General features: G+C 34.5%; 1 non-coding gene across 1 annotated transcript; it reads right to left on the bottom strand.

Moving 5' to 3' along the window:
* Positions 1-16,391: 16,391 nt before the first annotated feature.
* On the bottom strand, positions 16,392-16,495 carry LOC112097485. Its single transcript, XR_002905017.1, has one exon. It is a non-coding gene; the product is annotated as a small nucleolar RNA R71 (small nucleolar RNA).
* Positions 16,496-21,044: the final 4,549 nt, after the last annotated feature.

Here is a 21,044-nt window from a genome sequence, read left to right as displayed (position 1 = left end):
ATTGTGTAATCTTATATATTGTGAGAGGCAAAACAGTTTGTAATCTTTTACTTTGAGTGATTGTAAGTGTTGGGATACATTTGGGTTAAGAGATTGGGGATAATCTCTTGTTGTAAAGGTCCATTGACACCTTGGAAGTCAAGTGTAAGCATTTAAAGCCTTGGAGGCTTGCTTAGTGGAATCCTCAAGCCCGGAAAGCTTGGAGGCGTGGACGTAGGCGAGGTTGGCCGAACCACGTAAAAATCTCGGTGTTTGAATCCCTCTTCCCTTATCTTTTTATATTGTGATCATCTTAATTGTTATTGCTTTGAATCTGATTTATAATTGTATTAAGTTTTTATTTAATAAATTGAATAATTTTTTAGAATCCCAATTCACCCCCCCTCTTGGGTTGCATACTTTTATTTCACCTTGGACTACAAATAAAATAAAATGCGGATGGAATTTTCATAAATCAAGCCAAGTATGTGAAATATCTACTCAAAAGATTTGGCTATGATAATGGAACTGCAAAAAGCACTCCAATGAGTACTACCATCAAGCTAGATAAAGATGAGAAAGGTAAGGAGGTTGACATCAAGACATATCGAGGTATGATCAGATCCTTACTCTACTTGACTGCTAGTAGGCCTGATATTATGTTTAATATATGCATGTGTGCTAGATTTCAATTTTGTCCTAAAGAGTCACATTTGCTTGCTGTCAAACGAATTTTTCAATATTTGATTGGCACCATCAATCTTGACCTTTGGTATCCTAGAGGAACTCATATTGAATTAACTTGTTATTCGGATGCCGACTTTGCCAAATATAAGGTTGATAGAAAAAGTACTAGTGGAACACTTCCTAGGCCATTCACTTATCTCTTGGTTTAGTAAGAAATAAAACTCAATTGCACTTTTAACCACCGAGGCCAAATATATTGTTGTAGGTAATTGTTGTGCACAAGCCCTTTGGATGAAACAAACCCTTAGAGACTATGATATTAATCTTGATCAAATACCTATCTTGTGTGACAATACTAATGTTATTAATCTATCCAAGAATCTCATTCAATATTCTAGGACTAAGCATATAAAAATTAGACATCATTTTCTTAGAGATCATGTTCAAAAAAGAGATGTTGTGATTAAATTTGTTTTTACTGAAAATCAACTTGCAAATATCTTTACCAAACCTCTTAGTGAAGAGCAATTTATAAAGATAAGACATGAGCTTGGAATGATAAATGTTGCACATTGAATTATGATTTGTTGCTCAAGTTGATATGTTTGTTAACATATGGATTTATGTTTCATGAATTAAATGACTTATTAAAAAGTTTTGAATCTCAAAATGATTTAAAATTGATCAATTTCTAAGCCAAAAATAAATCAGTGTGTATAATACAAGTCTAAGAGCTTACCAAATTCCAAAAATATTCTCCAAAGCTTAACCGTTATAATCAATTGGAAAGCCATTTATCTTATTGTTGCTCACTGGACTTAAACCGGTTAACCGGATAATGAAAAAATAGTAAACCTATTTTATTATCTCTTTTGCTGGAAAGAATCGGTCAGCCGGTTATGAAATCTAGAAAACCGGATTTTGTTTGATGCTTACTGGAACAATCCGGATTAACCGATTATGCAATCCGGAAAATCGGATTCGATTTGACAAGTTGCTGGACAAATCTAGACAACCGATTACAAAATCCGAAAACCTGAATTCAGTTTGACAATTGCTAGAAGCATCCGGATAACCAAATTTAGAGAACCGGTAAGTCGAATTGGTTTTAAAGGTTTACTCTTTACTGTACTTAACCGGATAACCAGTTATGATATCTGGAAAACTGGATTCTCAATTGTCTTTGCTGGACAGAACCGGATAACCGGTTCTTCAATCCGAAAATCTAGATTCGCATGGCTAGCTTACTGTCCACAACCGGTTAGGGAAATTCGGTTAGCCAAATTCGAACTTGTATAAGTTGTTCTTCTTCTTCCTCTTTTTAATAAACCGGATTCTATTCATTCTCTAAAAACTGATTCTTCCTCACTTTCTCTCACGCCAAAATCCATCATTTCAACTCGTTTTTCAACTCAAATCTATTCATAAATCTTATTCCCCATATATTATTGAGTAAAAAATCATCTTCAAAAACCATTTTCACTATCAAATTCATTAGATCCGAATCTCACTTAGGTTTTCAAACAAAATTTTCTCTCTCTAAAATTCCTTCGTCTTAAGCTAGTTTTGATCCGAATTGACCCTCAATATTCATTTCAATCCTCATCATCTCCCTTCTCATTGCCTTATTTCACTTCAAAACAATCCAAATCGCCATGTCAAGCTCACAACCGGTTCATGGAAAAGGCAAAGAACCGGTTCAACCCACTAAATGGTCACGGCAAGCAAGAGGCTCTTCCACCCAGTCCACCTTTGAGTCCATGCATTTTTCGGCCAAGCATTTGGTCAAACGATTTCACAACAATTTCATGACCCGTGAGGTACTCACAACATTTTTCGTTTTACCGGATTAGCTTCGTACTCTTAATATTAGTAATAGAAATTTATTTCAATTATTGAAAGATGTTGGTTGGATAAATGCCCTAATGATTGAATAAAATGTATATCCAGACTTGGTGAAAGTATTTTACTCGAATATAGATACTTCCGCGGAGAAATAAAATCGAGTAATCACCAAAGTTGGAGGAGTTTTGATTGAGTTTAATGATTCGGAGTTGAATTCTATCCTAGGAACCTCCGATGATGGCCTAGAAATTTTTTCACCTAGGAAAACTCCCAATATTGATGATTATGATCATATTGATGCTGTTAAGAATATATGTCGTCGTATTGACCTTTCTGATGATGATTGTACTATCCATTTCCCCACCAAATGTCTTCGTCTTCAAACTAAAATTTTAGTTCATTTTATTCAGAGTATTGTGCTTCCTAGATCATGCCATTTGGATGAGGTTTCCCATATGGATGTTGCTTTGATTGATTGTATTCTTGGACACCATCCAGCTGACATAAGTTACTCCATTAGCCGAACCATACTTTCTATTCCTAAATTGATTATCCGTTCACTTCCATAATAAAGCTTGGGTAAGAATTTCTATTAATAAGTGTACTTTTCTTGCTCCGAGTGATGATCGGCCACTCAACGATGTGGTTCCTGCTGATCAACTTCCTGATTTCTCACTTCCATTCCAGGGCCAGCGTAGATGTCGAGATCGTCCAGTGTCTACTTCTGCTCCTGAGGCCTCTACACATGTTTTACCACCTCTCGAGCCTCCTGTTTCTTACGAGATTACTCTTCAGCAGCTTATAGATGAGGTGAGGACACTCTCTATGCGACAGACTACTTTTTAGCAGCAGCAGCAGCTCGTTCATGGCCAGCGCCTTTTCTTTGAGCACTTCGGCATTCCATATTCGTATCCACCTCCATCACCACCATCTTCACCACCTCAGTAGTCTCTTATGCTTGTATTTGGACACACCAACATTTCATTTACTGCTTTATGTTCTTTTATTTTTGATTATATAGATGGTTGTTATGCTTTTGGATTATGTATTTGTTTTGGATGACATGGATTTGCTTTGACTGTTTGTTATGTTATTTCCTTATGCTTTGATATTTTAGACCTAATGTGCTTGTATTGAGGTTTTTATGATTGATAGGGGGAGTTTTTATTCTTTTTGATGATGAAGGGGGAGATATAATTTGTAAGGGGGAAATATGGGAAATTCATTTGTTATAAAAATATTCATATGCATTTATGCAAGGGGAGTCTTTTAAACCTTTTTAAAATTAGTTTTTAACCTTGCATTGATTAAGGGGGAGCTTTCCATAACTAAATCAATTTTCTATAATATGTTTTGTCATCATCAATAAGGGGGAGATTGTTTGCCTATATGGCTATAAATATTGATTTTGATGATAACAAACCACATGTTTTGGTTAAAGAAAATTGAGAGAAGTTAAACAAAGATTTATATATATTGTGTTTTTATATTAAGAAAATGATTTTATGGCGTTCAGTTGTTTTTCAAGTTATGAACTAAAATAAAAGAATTTTACAATCTTTGATTTTAATAAATATTGTTTTGAATTTTGGGTTTGGACCTTTTTGCAAATATTTAAATCTTTTGGTCAATTCTATAATTTCACATAGTTTGGGTAATATAATAATTTCAGAAAATTTTGAGAATAACAAGTATTATTTATAAATTCTGAAATTTGACCTATTTACAACTATTCATAATATTTTGGACCATAATACAGTTATAGAATGTTTTGGGGTAAAAATATAATTTTAGAAAATAGTTCACTGTAGTTGGGACTGTAGCAAAGCAGCTAACCGGATGTTACAAAGCGGCAATCCGGTTATGCGAAGAAACTCACTGGAATAAAAGCGACTAACTGGATTCAATAAAGCGGCATAATGGATGTTCAAAAACTAAAATTTTTAAACATAACGGTAACATGAAGCGACTAATTGGATTCACAAAAGCGGCAAGACAGTTATCACCAGAAAGTCAATAACGGCTAGTTTGCTTCCTCAACTATAAATTAGTTCAAATCAAACTCATTCAACATGATGCAACCATTGATATTTTGAGCAATTCTCTGCAAATCTAAGAGCATAAACTTTGTATTCATTTCATTTAATTCACACATATTGAGCTTTCATTTGTATTCAAACATATTGTGTGAGAGAAATTTTTGTAATCATTTAATTGAGAGGTTGTAAGTGTTGGGATACACTTGGGTTAAGAGATTGAGGATAATCTCTTGTTGTAAAGGTTTATTGACACCTTGGAATTCAATTGTAAGTGTTTGAACCCTTGGGAGGCTTGGATAGTGAAATTCTCAAGCCCGGTGTGCTTGGAGGCGTGGACGTAGGTGGAGATTGCCGAACCACGTAAAAATCCTCGTGTTTGTTTTCTCTTCCCTTAATCTTTTATTTTCTGTGATTTATTGAATTTATTGCTTTCGATTTCATTAAGGCATTAGATTGAATTATTGTGTGATTTGCTTACTTAATTTTTAAGTACCCAATTCACCCCCCTCTTGGGTTGCATAACTTGTATTCAAATAGTCTAAACATGACATCTATTTATAGATATACTTGTGCCTTTCCATTTGGGTTGTCATCTTACATGATACCCCTTCACTCATGGCCATTGATCAAATTGAACTATTACTATTTCAAATGAAATGTCACCATGCAATGATACATTTTTAAATGAAATGCCACCATGAAAAGATGTATCCTTAAGTGAAAAAATACCTCTTCTATAAGACAATTAAATAGACATGTTTTTACAATAAGATGCCATTTATTATGAAAAATGCTCCAACACAATGGTACATGCTAAATTATATAATAAGTCTTACCATATCAAATAAGCATCAAGAAAATGCAATGAGATACATCTATAAATAAAAATTTAAAATCACAAGCATAAGAAACTCTAGACAAATGTTACAACAATGATCAACAAACTATTTCCAATCTGCCGATACCTACATATTCGCAGATGAATTGCCTTTTATAAATTGATTGGCATATAAACCCTGCCCTTTATTCACACTCCTAACAATCTTTAATCTCATTGATCATATAATTTTAAAATTATTGAAAAACCATTGCCTAAGCCTAAGCTAATAACTAAGGGAGGGCATTTTACTCTACTCGACCCGAAAAATTTTAGGTTCGGGTCGGATCGGGTCAGGATTGAAACCCGATCGGATTAAAAATTACAAACCCAATTAGGTTGTGATCGGGTCGGGTGAATCCAAATACCCGATCGGGTTGTTAAAAAAAAATAAACCTAACACACACACACGCTGCACAACAGCACACACACACATGCTGCACAGCAGCACACAACCCACACACACACACGCTGCACACAATCACTCAAACAATCCCCAAATTCACAAAGACACAAACCTAACACACATACGCTGTCAGCCACACACCACCACAAGACAAATCACAAATCACAAGTTCACAATTTCACTGTCAAACTCAAACACAAACAACTGAAACAAGGCAGCCGCAAGTCGACAACCAGCCAACACAAGACTCACACACACCAGTCCACGATCTAATGCTGCCAACTACTGAAACAACGATCTGATGCTGCCAAGTGAAGCCGCGATCAGCTGCTGCTGCCAAGTCAAACCCGTCCAGCCGTGAGTCGTCCACGTCTAGCCGTGATCTGCTACCAAGTGAAATCGCGTCAGTCGTGACCTGTGTCTACTGATCTGCTGCTTGAAGGCCAAATCCTCACAACTCGACCCGGCTTTCTCCCCACCCGAACCCGATTTTGAAGCTTTCTAGTGGATCGAAGGAATTGAAGCTTTGCACTTTCCAGTGAGCTTGAAATTATTTTCCACTTTCAAGCTCAACTTTCAACTTTCAAGTTACCTAAGGGCTAAGTCATAACTTTCATGGTATATATATACTATATAATTATATATGCATAATTGGTTATTATGTAATTGATTATTATTTAATTGTTGTAAACTTGTAATTTTGTATTTATAAATATTAGTAATAAAATCAAGAAAATTGGTGTATTTATGATTTTGTTATGAATAAATTATGATTAATTGACTAATTGTTAATAAATAACAAATTTTTTTTAATTATTAATAATTGAAATAATATTAATTGATAATTGTTAATAATAGTTAATAATTGATTTTTTTATGAATAAATTAGCACATTAGGTAGGTTAAATATTAAAATCAACTATTATGTTGTATATATTTTATAATTATAATGTGTTATGTAATTATGTGCACTTGTCCAGTAGCTTCAAGCCTTCAACCTTAAAAAAATTAATAAATTCAATTAATATTTTATTGTATGTTAAATTGTTAATCATCCATTAATCGTTAAGTACAAGTAATTTGGGCTTGAAATTAAAGGTTTATAATAAGAATTAAGACATAGATAGACAAATAATATCATATTATTATGGGGAATGGGTAATTGGATATTATAAATTAATTAATTAATCATTAATTTCTTGCTTTTTGTTTATGGAGTATGAACAATTTGAATTGAAATTACTAATTAGATTATGTTAATAATATTTCTATGTTTTGATTTTTGAATTAATGATTATTTTTTATATTCAGATGCTTGGACATTCAAGATCGAATTCGATGAGTGACGAAGAAGAACAAAGTATACAAATGAAAGGAACTCAAAGAGGAAAGGAAAAGGCAAAGCAGAAAAGACCGCCAATGAAGAAAAGATCGGAAGTGTGGAATCATTTCACTTTAATCGAAGATAATCCAAACAAATGCATGTGCAACTATTGTGGTAAACAATATCAATGTCATTCAAGAAATGATGGGATTACAAATATGACAAGGCATTTAAAGACATGTCAATCATTCAAGACATTTCACGAATAACAAAGTAGAAGTCAACAAAATTTGACAGCTGAGGGTGGCAAAGAAAATGCAAGTAATTTGGTTTTGGGTAAAGGATGGAGTCAAGACGCATGTCGAATGGCAGTAACTAAAATTATTATTATAGGTGAGTTGCCGCTCAGTTTTGTAGACAACAAATGATTTAGGCATTTCTGCAGTGTAGGTATCCCGCAGTTAGTTATACCATCTCGAAGAACTATTAGTAGGGATGTTATGGAGTAATTTTTTTGGAAAAAAATAATGTTGAAGAGTTTGATTTGCAACAACAAGCAGCGGGTGTCTCTTACAACTGATTTATGGACTTCTGTTCAAAACATGAGCTACATGGTGATTACAACTCATTTTATTGATAGTGATTGGTGTTTGAATATGAGAATTATTAGTTTTAAGCGCAATCGAAGATCATAGAGGGAAGTCGATTGACAAAAAGATTATGGCTTGCTTACATGATTGTGGGATCGAGAGGTTGTTTGCAATAACTGTTGATAATACCACTGCAAATGATATTGTTGTTAGTTATGTCACTATGCAGTTGCTTGCTTGGAGAGTTGCATGCTAGTGTTACCGCTATTCGGAATACTGTGAAATACATGAGATCCTCCAGCATGAGGCTACGGACATTTAAACAATGTGTTGAGCAGGTGAATTGTCCAAAAGGAATTGTTGTTTTAGATTGTCCAACCAGGTGGAATTCCACTTATTTGATGTTAATGACTGCGCTGAAATTTCAAGCGACATTTGATAAAATGACAGAAGTGGATAAACCTTATGAGGCATACTTTGCTGAGAAAAAAAATAATGTTAGAAGGGTGGGCTCACCTGGACCGGAGGACTGGGAGAGTGCTGAACTAATTGTGAAGTTTTTGAAGGTATTTTATGATGCCACATTATTGTTTTTTGCCTCTTTGAGTGTTACTTCTAATCTTTGTTATGATATTATTGGTTTAATTGAGAGTTCATTGACTGCACTGCAAGAAAGTACAGATCCTTGGGTGTCCTCTATGGCTTATAGTATGAGGGAAAAATTTAATAAGTATTGGGAGTCCATAGAAAAGATAAACAAAATGTTGATTGTTGCCTCTATTCTTTATCCACGAGCGAAAATGGATTTTGCTAAACATATTTTTGAGATAATTTTTGGCAATGATAATTTGATGGTTGAACAAATGACCAAAGCAGTGAAGGATTTGTTGAATGAGTTTTATGATGCATATAGTGCATTCTCCCCCATTTCCACATCATCGATGTATGGTGAGAGTTGTCTTAGTGGCAGCTATGGAGGTACAAGTTCTTCTCAACGTTTTACAACTAAGGCTAATTTGGTGGATGTTGCTGGTGGTGAGTGTGATGACGCTTTTCAAGTTGCTCGCCCTTTCCTTGGATATGCCAGGAAGGTTTTTGTTCAGAATGAGAGTAGAAGAGTAGTATCTGAGGTGGAAAGGTACTTAAAGGACCCAATTGAAGATCTCAGCAATCTTAAACTTAATGTTTTGCTTTAGTGGAGGGTGAATGGATCGAGGTATCCAATTCTGGAGAAAATTGCACGAGATGTCCTCGTTGTTTCCGTTTCCACAGTGGCATATGAGTCTGCCTTAAGCATCGGGCGTCATATTATTGATGAGTATATGAGTTCTGTAACCCCGGCTATGGTTGAGGCATTGATATGCACTAAAAATTGGCTGCAGTATAAACTTTTTGCCAATCCCGTTTACAACCTCCAAGAAGATATTAAGAAGCAAATGTTTCATATAGAATTATAAGAAGGTAATGTTTTTAATTTTTTATCATACATTATATACATAATATATTTAAAATGCATTATAATTTTATATAGAACATCTACATGCAGTCATGCACTTGAGTTACTATTTTTTTTTTTTTGGATTTTATCGAGCTTATAAGAACGCAAGTTTCGACAGTGGAAGTGGTGAGCGCCGACATTGGTGTTATGGATGTTTGAAAGGTAACTTTTAATATATATTATTATTCATAATTTGATATTATAGTACTATTAGTACTTTGTTGTAATTTAAACTATAATTATAGTTGTTATAGTTTTAAATTTTAAGTGTAATTTATAATTGTTTTAGTTAGTGTGTGTGTGTGTATTGAAAAATTTAGTAAACATATATATTTATTTGTAATTATAAATTTATAATGATATAATAGAAATTAGAAAGATTGTAACACCCCTTTAGCTCAATTAAAGATATGAATTGGATTTATTTATTTGTGTTTGTGTTTGATGTGTAACCTTATGAATTTGGTTTATTTGCTCAATTTTTTATATGAATTGAATTTGTTCATTTGCAACGTGGCTTAAAGAAAATATTTATTGTACATTTCTTCAATCTTTCTCTAGGCAATCGGCACTTGAACTTGGAGTTCAAAATTTTGAATTTAAAACTTGTCAAAGTGCTCGCATTGAGCCATGGAGGAACCAAGAAAGCCTATTTAGTTTTAATGTTTGAACTTTGAACTTTGTGATTTGTGTTTCTAAATAATTTAATTATGTTTAAATTTTGTGACTTTGTGAGTTTGTGAGTTTGTGTTTCAAACTTTCAAAGACTAATATTTAGAAATTGTGCTTTGAACTTTGTAAGTTAGTATTAATTTTAACTTTTATTAAGTTTGGACTTTGTTGGTTGAGCAAATAATAGTCCTAATCCTACCCTCCAAGCCAATAGGCAAATAATCCTATTCTAGCATTTTAACTTTATTCATTTGATTTAATAGCATTTTCTTTTCTTTTTTTCAGTTGAAAATTATTGGTGTATAAATACTAATGCTATTAGTGTCAATGTGCAAGTGTACACAACAAGTAATAAAGTGATGAGTATTCAAGACCGTCTCCACAGGAATTGATGTTATCAGATTTGCTACAACAATCTTAACAGTGCAGATTTTGTGCTAAAATAAAATAAACAATTAATGAAACTAATGTACTAATTAAAATAAAAACACAATAAATAAAATGCAACAAAGTAAATTATCACGTCAAACTCAAGGATAAAACTAATGAGAATATATAGTAGTTGAGTGAATAAACTCTCTTAATGGTCTTGACTAATTTCTAATGGTTGGCTCAGTTACTGCAGTATTTGCTACAGCACTGGGCAGAATCCTTATGTATCATCAGCCGTCGCATGTTGGATATCTTATATCTATATGCAACCTAACAGTGATCAGTTGTTATGCCAACATAAGATATAACATTACATGCTTAGGTTCTATTTACCCTACAAGGTGAATCCTTATGTCTAGTTCATCATTAATCTTAAATCAAGCATGACCCTTTTGGGACTCAAGTAAAACTCAATCCGGGAAACTCAATTTAAGATCAAGTGTTGTTCTGATATGTTTCATTAAGATAGGCTCTTTTGCGGCTCTTCATTAGTTAATATTATTAAATGGGTGATCAACCGAAATAACGAATAAAATAAATACTATCAAAACAAACTGCTACAGCAAACATGCAGCAACACATATTTCTAGTCAATAAACCATCGAGATTGTTTATCACTCAACCACAAATAAATTTAGTTCATGGTTTGTAAAAGAAAAATAAAGAACAAAGTTTCAGCCATGAAACACATCCTCATGAATAAATAGAAAACACGAAAACAAGAGAAGGATAAAAAGGATTGAGCTCCCAATTGATCTCTGCAATTTCTCCTCTTGTGCAGCCCTTAATCTCTCTCTTGAATCTTGTTTTTCTTTTGTTTATTTGTGTTTTTCTCCTTGGGTGACGGCTGTCCTCAATCCTTATGATGTGTGCTTCTTTTATAGTTGAAAATTAAAGTAAACGGAAGCCTAGGGCGCGCATAAGTCATATTAGAAAACTGCAGATCGCAATTCTGCAAGTATCCCGCATGGAATTTTCTCTGTCGTTGTTCTAGGATTGCTACAGCAATGGTTGCTACAGCAACTGTACTGTTCCAGATTTGTTTCAATTCTTTTGTAGCTAAGTTCTTCCTCATTTTTGCAAGCCTATTGCATCAACATTCCTTCCATGAATTATAAGCTTCTGGAAACCTACAATTATGCACACAATTTAAGCACGAATTACTTTAAATTAAGCAAAACTCATTAAGACTAAACTAAAATGAATACTTATGTAAAATGTAACAAAAATACAATAGAAAGACATCATTTACTCTCTAAGTAACATTTATTTAAGTCTAAAAGTGTCATGATAACTCTCATTTTATAGAGTTATCAAAAATTAGTAAAAATGACTACAATTAATAAATATATCTTAAAACTATCATAAAAACTACAAAAATAGGAAAACAAAAGAGCTCAAAATTGCATTAACCGAATTGATCCGATTTCAACCGACTCGAATTGACCCGAACTGACTCGAACTCAATCCGATCTGTTTTAAATCCAACCCAAACTTAACCCGAATTATTGACCTGATCCGACCCGAATTATTCGGGTTAAGCTCGGGTTGATTCTTATCTAACCCGAACAACCCGAAACCTTATCGGGTTGACCCGAACCCGATTTTACCCACCCCTACTAATAACAGTAGACGAAGCCAATTGCACTAAAAGCTACAAGCCTACAACAAGCAACACAAAAATTAAACCATTGTTTTTTCAATTTTCCCCAATGCCCAAATACACTAAAAATAGCAATATAAAACTTAAATACTTATCTAGCAACCAACTCAAAAAAGAAATTATAATAATTAAGGAATAATAAAAAAAACAAATTCAATATAACTAGCCATCATTAGCATGAAATTGACTGAGCCAAGATGCGGCAACAATGACTGGCTACGATGACTAAGGTGACGGGTACACGGAGAAGACAATTACTATTGCAAGAAAATCGATGGAAATGGCGTGGCTAAGTCTAAGGGTGGCAAGTTGAGTCAGGATTCGTTTATTCGATTCGATTCAATGTAAATTAAATGGGTCTAGGTTTGAAAAAATTGATTCATTTAATAAATGAGTGAATTAGATTCAATTCGCTAATTAAATGAATCAAATATCGATTTGAGGACATTGATTCATTTATTCGTTTAGATTTCATTTAATAAATAGGTCATAACCGAATCAAATACGATCCATTCATTTAAAATCCGTTTATTATTTGTTTAATTAAATTACTTATTTATCCATAAATATGTATGAAAAAGGTTTAAAGTTTGAAGGCATATATAGTAATTATAATTGATAATAAGTTTATACTTTGTAGAATGTTAAATTTATGATCTTTTTATATTTTATTTTTCTTAATTTTTGTTTATTAATTATACTTTTGTAAATGAATACATATTCAATTCGATTCATTATGAATTCATAATAGGATAAATGAATAGTAAATAAATCTAGATTCGATTGGATTCATTTATTAATTCTAATAGATGAATTAAATGAATTGAATTGAATATTCATTTAATAAACTAATCGAATCCAAATTAGCATAATTTTGACCCAATTTTTTTACGATTCGATTCAAATACAATTTGTTTATTAGTTTTGCCACCTCTAGCTAAGTCTATTCTGGAAGTGGAAAGGTGTGTGAGTGACTACGGTGGTGTGTGTGAGAGGGTGAGTAAGAGTGAGACTGTGAGAGATGCTAGAGGCTTTAGAGAGGTTTAGACTTAGGATTAGAGCATATATGATTACATAAATATAACGATTAAGCATGATGATAATTCTGACCTTCAAAATATGATGACAAATTGGAAAAATTTAATATAAAATCCTACAGTGAAGACAATTAGAAAAAGAAAATTAGAATTTACAAGATTCAAAATCCTGCATGATTTATGTTCATTGAAGTGATTATTATTTATTTAATATTTAAAATTTAAAAGAGATATAGGTAAAAATATTGGCATTCAAATTTTTAAGTTAAAAATAAATAATATAATACTTATAAGAGATTATAAAAAAATGTCAATCAAATTCAAATATTTAGTTTTATCCCAAATTTAAAATGATTATAAAATAAAATAAATGCCACCTTAATATGGTCCTACTTTTTAAAAAAATAAGTAAATAAACATTAGAATATTTCTCATTCCTCCATTTTGATTATCTAATCCAAAAAGTAAATACACAATAAATTAATTTGACAAGATAGAATGGTATTATATCATTCATCCTACTCATGTTCTATAGAATTTAGCAAAATTATATTAATTAAATTAGAAATAAAAATATGTTCTATTTTAGATAGATTTTGGATGACCCAAATAAAACAATGAAATACTAAAGAAGGGATAGATGTAGGAGGTTGCCTTATTATGTTTGAGGTGTTCTCTCCCAAGAGAGAGGAGGTTGGCTAGGAGTGTTAAGTATTTAGTGTAAAGGGGAAGAAGATGAGATGAAAATGAAGATGAAGAGCTCCAAACACGAGCTGATGTTGTCCTGAAAAATAGAGCCAAATCGGTGTTAGAGGTGAAGCTAGTGGTGGTTGGCGATCACATTCCGACACTCAAGTTAGAGTTTGTAAAACAAGTGGCAGCTTCAAGGTCAAATAGACCTTGAAACTATCAAGAATAGAGAAAAATGCTATCAAGAAGAAGATGAATTTTGAGCTTTTGTGGAGCCTATCTGAGGCCATTTGGTAATTTTGTACACGTGGCGCTTAACCAATGGTTGTCCTCCTTCAGTGGGGACATTTGTGTGATTAATATTATGGTCCGAAAATGGTGACATGTGTTGAGTGTTAGAAAATGCATATTTATAAAGGAGAAAATCGTCATTTTATATTTCAAGTCTTACTAACAACCCTTACTTTTATGTATTTAACCTTCTTGTGATTTAATTACATGTGTTTTATTTTAATTAAGTATTTTATGTATTTTAGGGGCATTATAGTCATTTCACAATAAAGGAGAAATCAGACGGCAAAACGGACATCACTTTTGAACTCAGGACGGTCAAAAACCTTAGGAGGAGCATAAAAGGAAAAATGGCACTATTCACATATACGGTACTATTCACGTGTACGGTACTGTATACGTTACTGTTCACGACACTATTCACATAGACGGATCATGACGTGGCATTGACCGATGATGTGGCATTGACTGATGAGGTGTCACGATCTTGTTGGACTAAAATTCTTATGTACTGTTGATGGTGACGTGGCAGCATATCAGTGGACGAAAAATCTCGCGTACGGGGCATGCATCACACAGGATTATTTTCAACCAAACCGCATTACTGTTCATCTGGGTCAAACCGCGTTACTGTTCAAAGTCGGGTCAAACCGTGTTACTGTTCATCCGCGTGGTCAAACCGTGGACTGTTGACTGATGACGTGGCGCAATCCTGAGCGTCCAAACTGTTTTTAATCCGATGGCCATGATTTACTCCATGTATCTATAAAAAATGGGCCTCTCCCCCCTAATTTGATATCTCTGAATCCATTTTTGGGATCTATTTTCTGTAATTCTCTCTCCATCTTGTATTTTCTTCGTATTTTAATAAATTCCCATTTTGCCCCTAGCTCAATTATGAGTGGCTAATTTTCTTTCAAGCTTGGGTTGAAGGTGAAGTCTCAACATGTGTCATGGGCTTAATTTGGTAAATTTATTTTCTCTTCCCCTCTAGTTTTTGTGGATGTTTTGACTTCTCGTCGACAAATAATACTAATCTTGTCTAGTACCGCCTTGGTTTCACCGGCCCTCTAGTACAAGGTTATTATTATTTGGCACGATAAGCACTTAGCACCATATTGATTAGAGCGTGGTTCATGAGGTGTGGATTCCCCCCTCATGATTTAATTGGCATTAATACGGATTATTTAGCCCATGATGCATGTTGATACGGATCCAGATGCCCAAGTACGTCATTTCAATATAATTCTCGTCAATTTATTCTCGCCATTTCAATACCAATTTTAGAATTTATTCTCGTCATTTCAATACCAATTTTAGAATTTATCCTCGCCATTTTAATTTAAGTTTTAGCATATTCCAAATCATTTCCACCATAAATCCAATCACCCATTTACAAAATTAATTCTACACAATTAAAATCTACCTCTTCGTGGGATCGACACTCATCACCATAGATCTATACTACAATAGATTCGTGCGCTTGCGAGTACATTAAAATTTGCACAACAAGTTTTTGGCGCCGTTGCCGGGGAGGTAAGTAATTTTAATTCATAGAATTAATTTTTGTGAATAATTTCTTTTATTTGTTTTCTTGTATTTTTTTTAATTAAAAAAAAGAAAAAAAAGTGAATCTACATTTAAAGGTTAGTATTTCTTTTCTTTTTCTCTTCTTTAAAATTCTGTAATTTAATTTTCAATTTATTTTTCTTTGTAATTTTTTTTATCTTATTAATTTATTTTTAGTTAATTTATTTCACGTATTTATTTTTGTGTATTTTTATAGAAAGGTTTTAATAGCGCAATAAGGTTAGTATCGCAATTTCTCCCTCTTATTTATTTTTATTTGTTTTGTTCCCATCTTTATTTTCATTTTATTTGTTTTGTATGCATGGTCGTAGGTCATTATTACCTAATCTTGAACCTATAGACCTTGAACTAGAAAAAACACTTCGCACACACAAACAAATTAAAAATAAAATGGATTTGCAACCACAGGAGAGGCCATTTAAGGACTACTTCAGTCCTTTAGCTAATTTGAGCACATCATGCATAAGATACCCAAATGTAGCTGCTAGGAGCTTTGAACTAAAACCCAGTGTGCTAAATTGTCTCCCCACATTTTATGGCCTAGAAAATGAGGACCCATATAATCATCTGAATGATTTTCATGCTATTTGTCAAACGTTTAAATACGAGAATTTTTCAGACGATGATGTTAAACTTAGATTATTCCCATTTTCTTTAAAGGATAGAACTCGTTCATGGCTTAATACATTGCCTGCCAATAACATTTCATCATGGGAACAAATGGTAACTAAATTTTTGAATAAATATTTCCCAGTGCATAAAACCAATGCTATTCGCAGGGAAATTTCAGAGTTTACACAGAGAGAGGACGAGCAATTTTTCGAGACATGGGAGCGATTCAATGGGCTACTCTTGAAGTGTCCACATCATGGGTACGAGAAATGGCATCAATGCCAATACTTTTTGGAGGGATTATTACCAAATGTGCAAGAATGGCTAATGGCAACACGTGGAGGAGAGCTAATGTCAAAAAGTGCATCAGAGATTTGGGAATTTTTCCAGCGACAAGCAGATAATTCCCAACAACGGAGTCGATCACTCAGGACTACTAGAAGAATTAAAGGAGTGAATGAGGTTCAAATTGGCGAATCAAGTTCAGAAATTAAAGAAGTCAAAGCGATAATTGAATGTCTCTCTCGACAAATAGCATCATTATCGACTGCTAAATCAACAGAGCCACATGACCATGACTCATACTCAGATCAAGCCAATGCCATAGGTGTAATGAGAAAACCATCAAATTACAACCCATACTCCAACACATATAACCCTGGATGGAGAGACCACCCCAATTTTTCATGGTCTCAAGGATTCCAACAGAACGGACCAGCAGCTCTAGCTCCACCAATTCCACAAAATCCTCAAGCCTCTCAGCCACCATTTAGACCATACAATCAGAACCAGAACCACTCTCAACCTAGACCATGGGAGGATGCATTCCAGAATTTCAGGAATGTTACTCACTCCACGATTGAGCAACAAAACCGCACCATTGATGGACTACGAAATGAGTTGAGAGCAGGCTTCAACTCACAAGCTCAATCTGTTTCAAGTCTCGAGAAGATGGTGGGACAACTTGCTTCTTCAGTTCAGACCTTGGCAATGACCGTTGAGAAAGGCAAATTTCCAAGTCAACCAGTGCCTAATCCTAAAAGAGTACATGAAGCAAGTACCAGTTCACCACAGCAGCATGGAGAGATCAAAGCAGTAATGACCTTGCGAAAAGGAAAGGAAGTCGACAACAAAGTGGAGATGCCGGTGACAAAAGAAAATCAAATCGTACCTGTGAATGTTGAGGACTCACCACCGGAGGAAAAAGAAGAAACCAACCCACGAGAATATGTTCCTAAAGCTCCATTTCCTCAGAGGTTAGTGAAAGGAAAGAAGGGAAAATCCACAGGTGAGATTCTTGAGATCTTCAAACAGGTAAGTGTTAACATCCCTTTGCTTGATGCTATTAAACAAGTTCCATCTTATGCCAAGTTTCTTAAAGACCTTTGTACTAAAAAGAAAAATATGCATGTTCAAAAGAAGGCATTTTTAACAAAAAACGTTAGTTCTATTCTCCAACATAAAATTCCTTTAAAATGCAAAGACCCGGGCTCCCCCACTATCTCATGTAGTATAGGGAACCACACAATTGAGAATGCTTTGTTGGATTTAGGAGCTAGTGTAAATCTGTTGCCTTATTCAGTATTTGTGAAACTTGGATTGGGAGAATTACACCCAACTCCAGTGGTGTTACAGCTTGCAGATCGGTCCACAAAAATACCTCGTGGTATTGTGGAGGACGTGCTTATTCAGGTAGACAAGTTTTATTTTCCTGTTGATTTCATTGTAATTGACACTCAACCAATACAAGATTCAAGGAAGCACATCCCCATTATCCTAGGCCGACCTTTCTTGGCAACTGCGGATGCTCACATTCAATGTAGGACTGGAAATATGCAGTTGTCTTTCGGCAACATGACTATGGAGCTGAACATCTTCAACATTGCCAAACAACCTCACAGTGTAGATGATGGAATTGTTGATGTGGATTTAATTGAAGCATTAGTTGATAATACTTTTGTTTCAAACCTTAGTGATGATCCTTTACAAACATGTTTAACTCACTTTGGTTTGGATTTTGATATTGACAGATCGGTCGATGAAGTCAACGCCCTACTTGACTCAGAACCATCTATGGACACTAATAAATGGAAGTCAAGAGTTGAACAACTAGCACCGTCAGAGAAGAAACTCATCTCATCATCAGAATCACCACCGAAACTCGAGCTCAAACCATTGCCCAACACATTGGAATATGCATTTTTGGGAGAAGAAAGTACTCTGCCGGTAATCATTTCATCATCCCTAAATGACGAACAAAAAGGTAAGTTGTTGGATGTTTTAAAAGAGCACAAAGGAGCATTAGGATGGACCATAGCAGACATAAAAGGTATAAATCCAGTAGACTGCATGCATTACATTCACCTTGATGAAAATGCTAAAACTACTAGGGAGATGCAACGTCGGTTAAATCCTAATATGAAAGAAGTTGTTAGAACAGAAGTCCTTAAGCTATTAGATGCAGGTATTATTTACCCAATTTCTGATAGTTCATGGGTCAGTCATGTACAAGTTGTCCCCAAAAAGTCAGGAGTTACAGTAGTTACGAATGCCGATAATAAATTGGTACCCACTAGAGTAACTACAGGATGGCGTGTATGCATTGATTATAGAAAGTTGAATTCTGTCACACGTAAAGACCATTTTCCTTTACCATTTATTGATCAAATGCTTGATAGATTAGCAGGCCATGAATTTTATTGCTTTCTAGATGGCTACTCAGGATATAATCAGATTCCCATAACACCAAAAGATCAAGAGAAAACTACTTTCACTTGCCCTTTTTGGCACATTTGCATATAGGAGAATGCCATTTGGATTATGTAATGCACCTGCTACATTTCAATGATGCATGTTGAGCATTTTTTCTGATATGGTTGAACGATTCCTTGAAGTCTTTATGGATGATTTTTCTGTCTTTGGTGACTCGTTTGATCAATGTTTACATCATCTAACACTAGTTCTGCAGAGATGTATCGAGAAGAACTTGATCTTAAATTGGGAGAAATGCCATTTTATGGTAAAACAAGGTATTGTTCTCGGTCACATCATTTCGAGCAAAGGTATTGAGGTTGACAAAGCCAAGGTGGATCTCATTTCTAATCTTCCTCCACCTAAAATAGTCAGAGAAGTAAGATCTTTCCTTGGGCATGCTGGTTTCTATAGACGTTTCATTAAAGATTTTAGCAAAGTTTCTAGACCCTTATGCAATTTACTTGCTAAGGATGTACCTTTTATCTTTAGTGATTCATGTCTTATGGCGTTTGAAAAATTAAAACAGTTGTTGACATAATCACCCATTATTCAGCCCCCGAACTGGAAATTACCATTTGAGCTCATGTGTGATGCATCTGATTATGCAGTAGGAGCAGTATTAGGACAAAGAGTTGATCGAATTCCCCATGTTATTTACTATACTAGTATGACATTGAATGATGCACAGTTGAACTATTCAACTACTGAAAAAGAAATGCTAGCAGTAGTGTTTGCATTGGAAAAATTTCGATCTTATCTCATTGGTTGTAAAATAATTATATTCACAGATCATGCTGCTCTTAAATATCTTCTTACAAAGAAAGATGCAAAAGCTAGACTAATTCGTTGGGTGTTACTTTTGCAGGAATTTGACTTGGAATTCAAAGATAAGAAAGGGACAGAAAATGTTGTGGCGGACCACCTCTCTCGTCTCCATTTTGACACAACTACAGAGCCATTACCACTAAATGAGTCATTTCCTGATGAACAATTGATGAATGTGGAAGTATTACCGTGGTATGCTGACATCGTGAATTATCTTGTTACAGGTCAACTTCCAGAGCATTGGACCAAGCAAGACAAGGCTAAATTCTTTGTAGAAATAAAGAATTTCTTTTGGGATGACCCATATTTATTCAAGTATTGTGCAGACCAAATTGTTAGACGATGTGTCCCAGAAAGTGAAATTCAGAATATCCTTTCATTCTGCCATGAACAAGCTTGTGGAGGCCATTTCAGTGCTAAGAAAACCGCGACTAAAGTTTTACAATGTAGTTTTTATTGGCCAACTATATTTCGAGATGCTTACACTTTCTGTTCTTCATGTGATAGGTGTCAACGAATGGGGAGCATTACGCGAAGGAACATGATGCCACTAAATCCAATTTTAGTGGTTGAGATTTTTTACGTATGGGGTATCGACTTCATGAGACCCTTTCCCCCGTCTTTTGGCCATCAATACATATTGGTTGCTGTTGACTACGTATCGAAATGGGTAGAAGCAATTCCATGTAGAACCAATGATCACAAAGTGGTGATAGGATTTTTGAAAAGCAACATTGTCTCGCGCTTTGGATTCCCTCGAGCAATAATCAGTGATGGTGGTGCCCACTTTTGTAACAAAGCATTCAAAGCTCTTTTGACAAAGTATTCAATCACACACAAAGTGGCGACCCCGTATCATCCGCAAACCAGTGGCCAAGTTGAGATCTCCAATCGAAAAATAAAGCACATATTAGAAAAAACGGTGAGGCCGGACAGAAAAGATTGGTCATTAAGACTTGATGATGCCTTATGGGCATATAGAATGGCTTTCAAGACCCCGATTGGGATGTCACCCTACAGGCTAGTGTATGGAAAAGCTTGCCACCTACCTGTGGAACTCGAGCATCGTGCATATTGGGCCATCAAGAAATTCAATTTTGACATGCAGCAAGCCAGCTCAGAAAGAAGATTACAGCTGGCAGAACTTGAAGAAATTCGCAATAATGCATATGAAAATGCCAAGATATACAAGCAACGAATGAAAGTCTTCCATGATAAGCAAATTATGAGAAA

The sequence above is a fragment of the Citrus clementina genome, unplaced genomic scaffold (assembly GCF_000493195.1).
Source record: "Citrus clementina cultivar Clemenules unplaced genomic scaffold, Citrus_clementina_v1.0 scaffold_6, whole genome shotgun sequence".
NCBI classification, from domain to species: domain Eukaryota; kingdom Viridiplantae; phylum Streptophyta; class Magnoliopsida; order Sapindales; family Rutaceae; genus Citrus; species Citrus x clementina.
The sequence above is the reverse complement of the archived record's forward strand: the minus strand, read 5'-3'. Positions and strand labels throughout refer to the sequence as shown.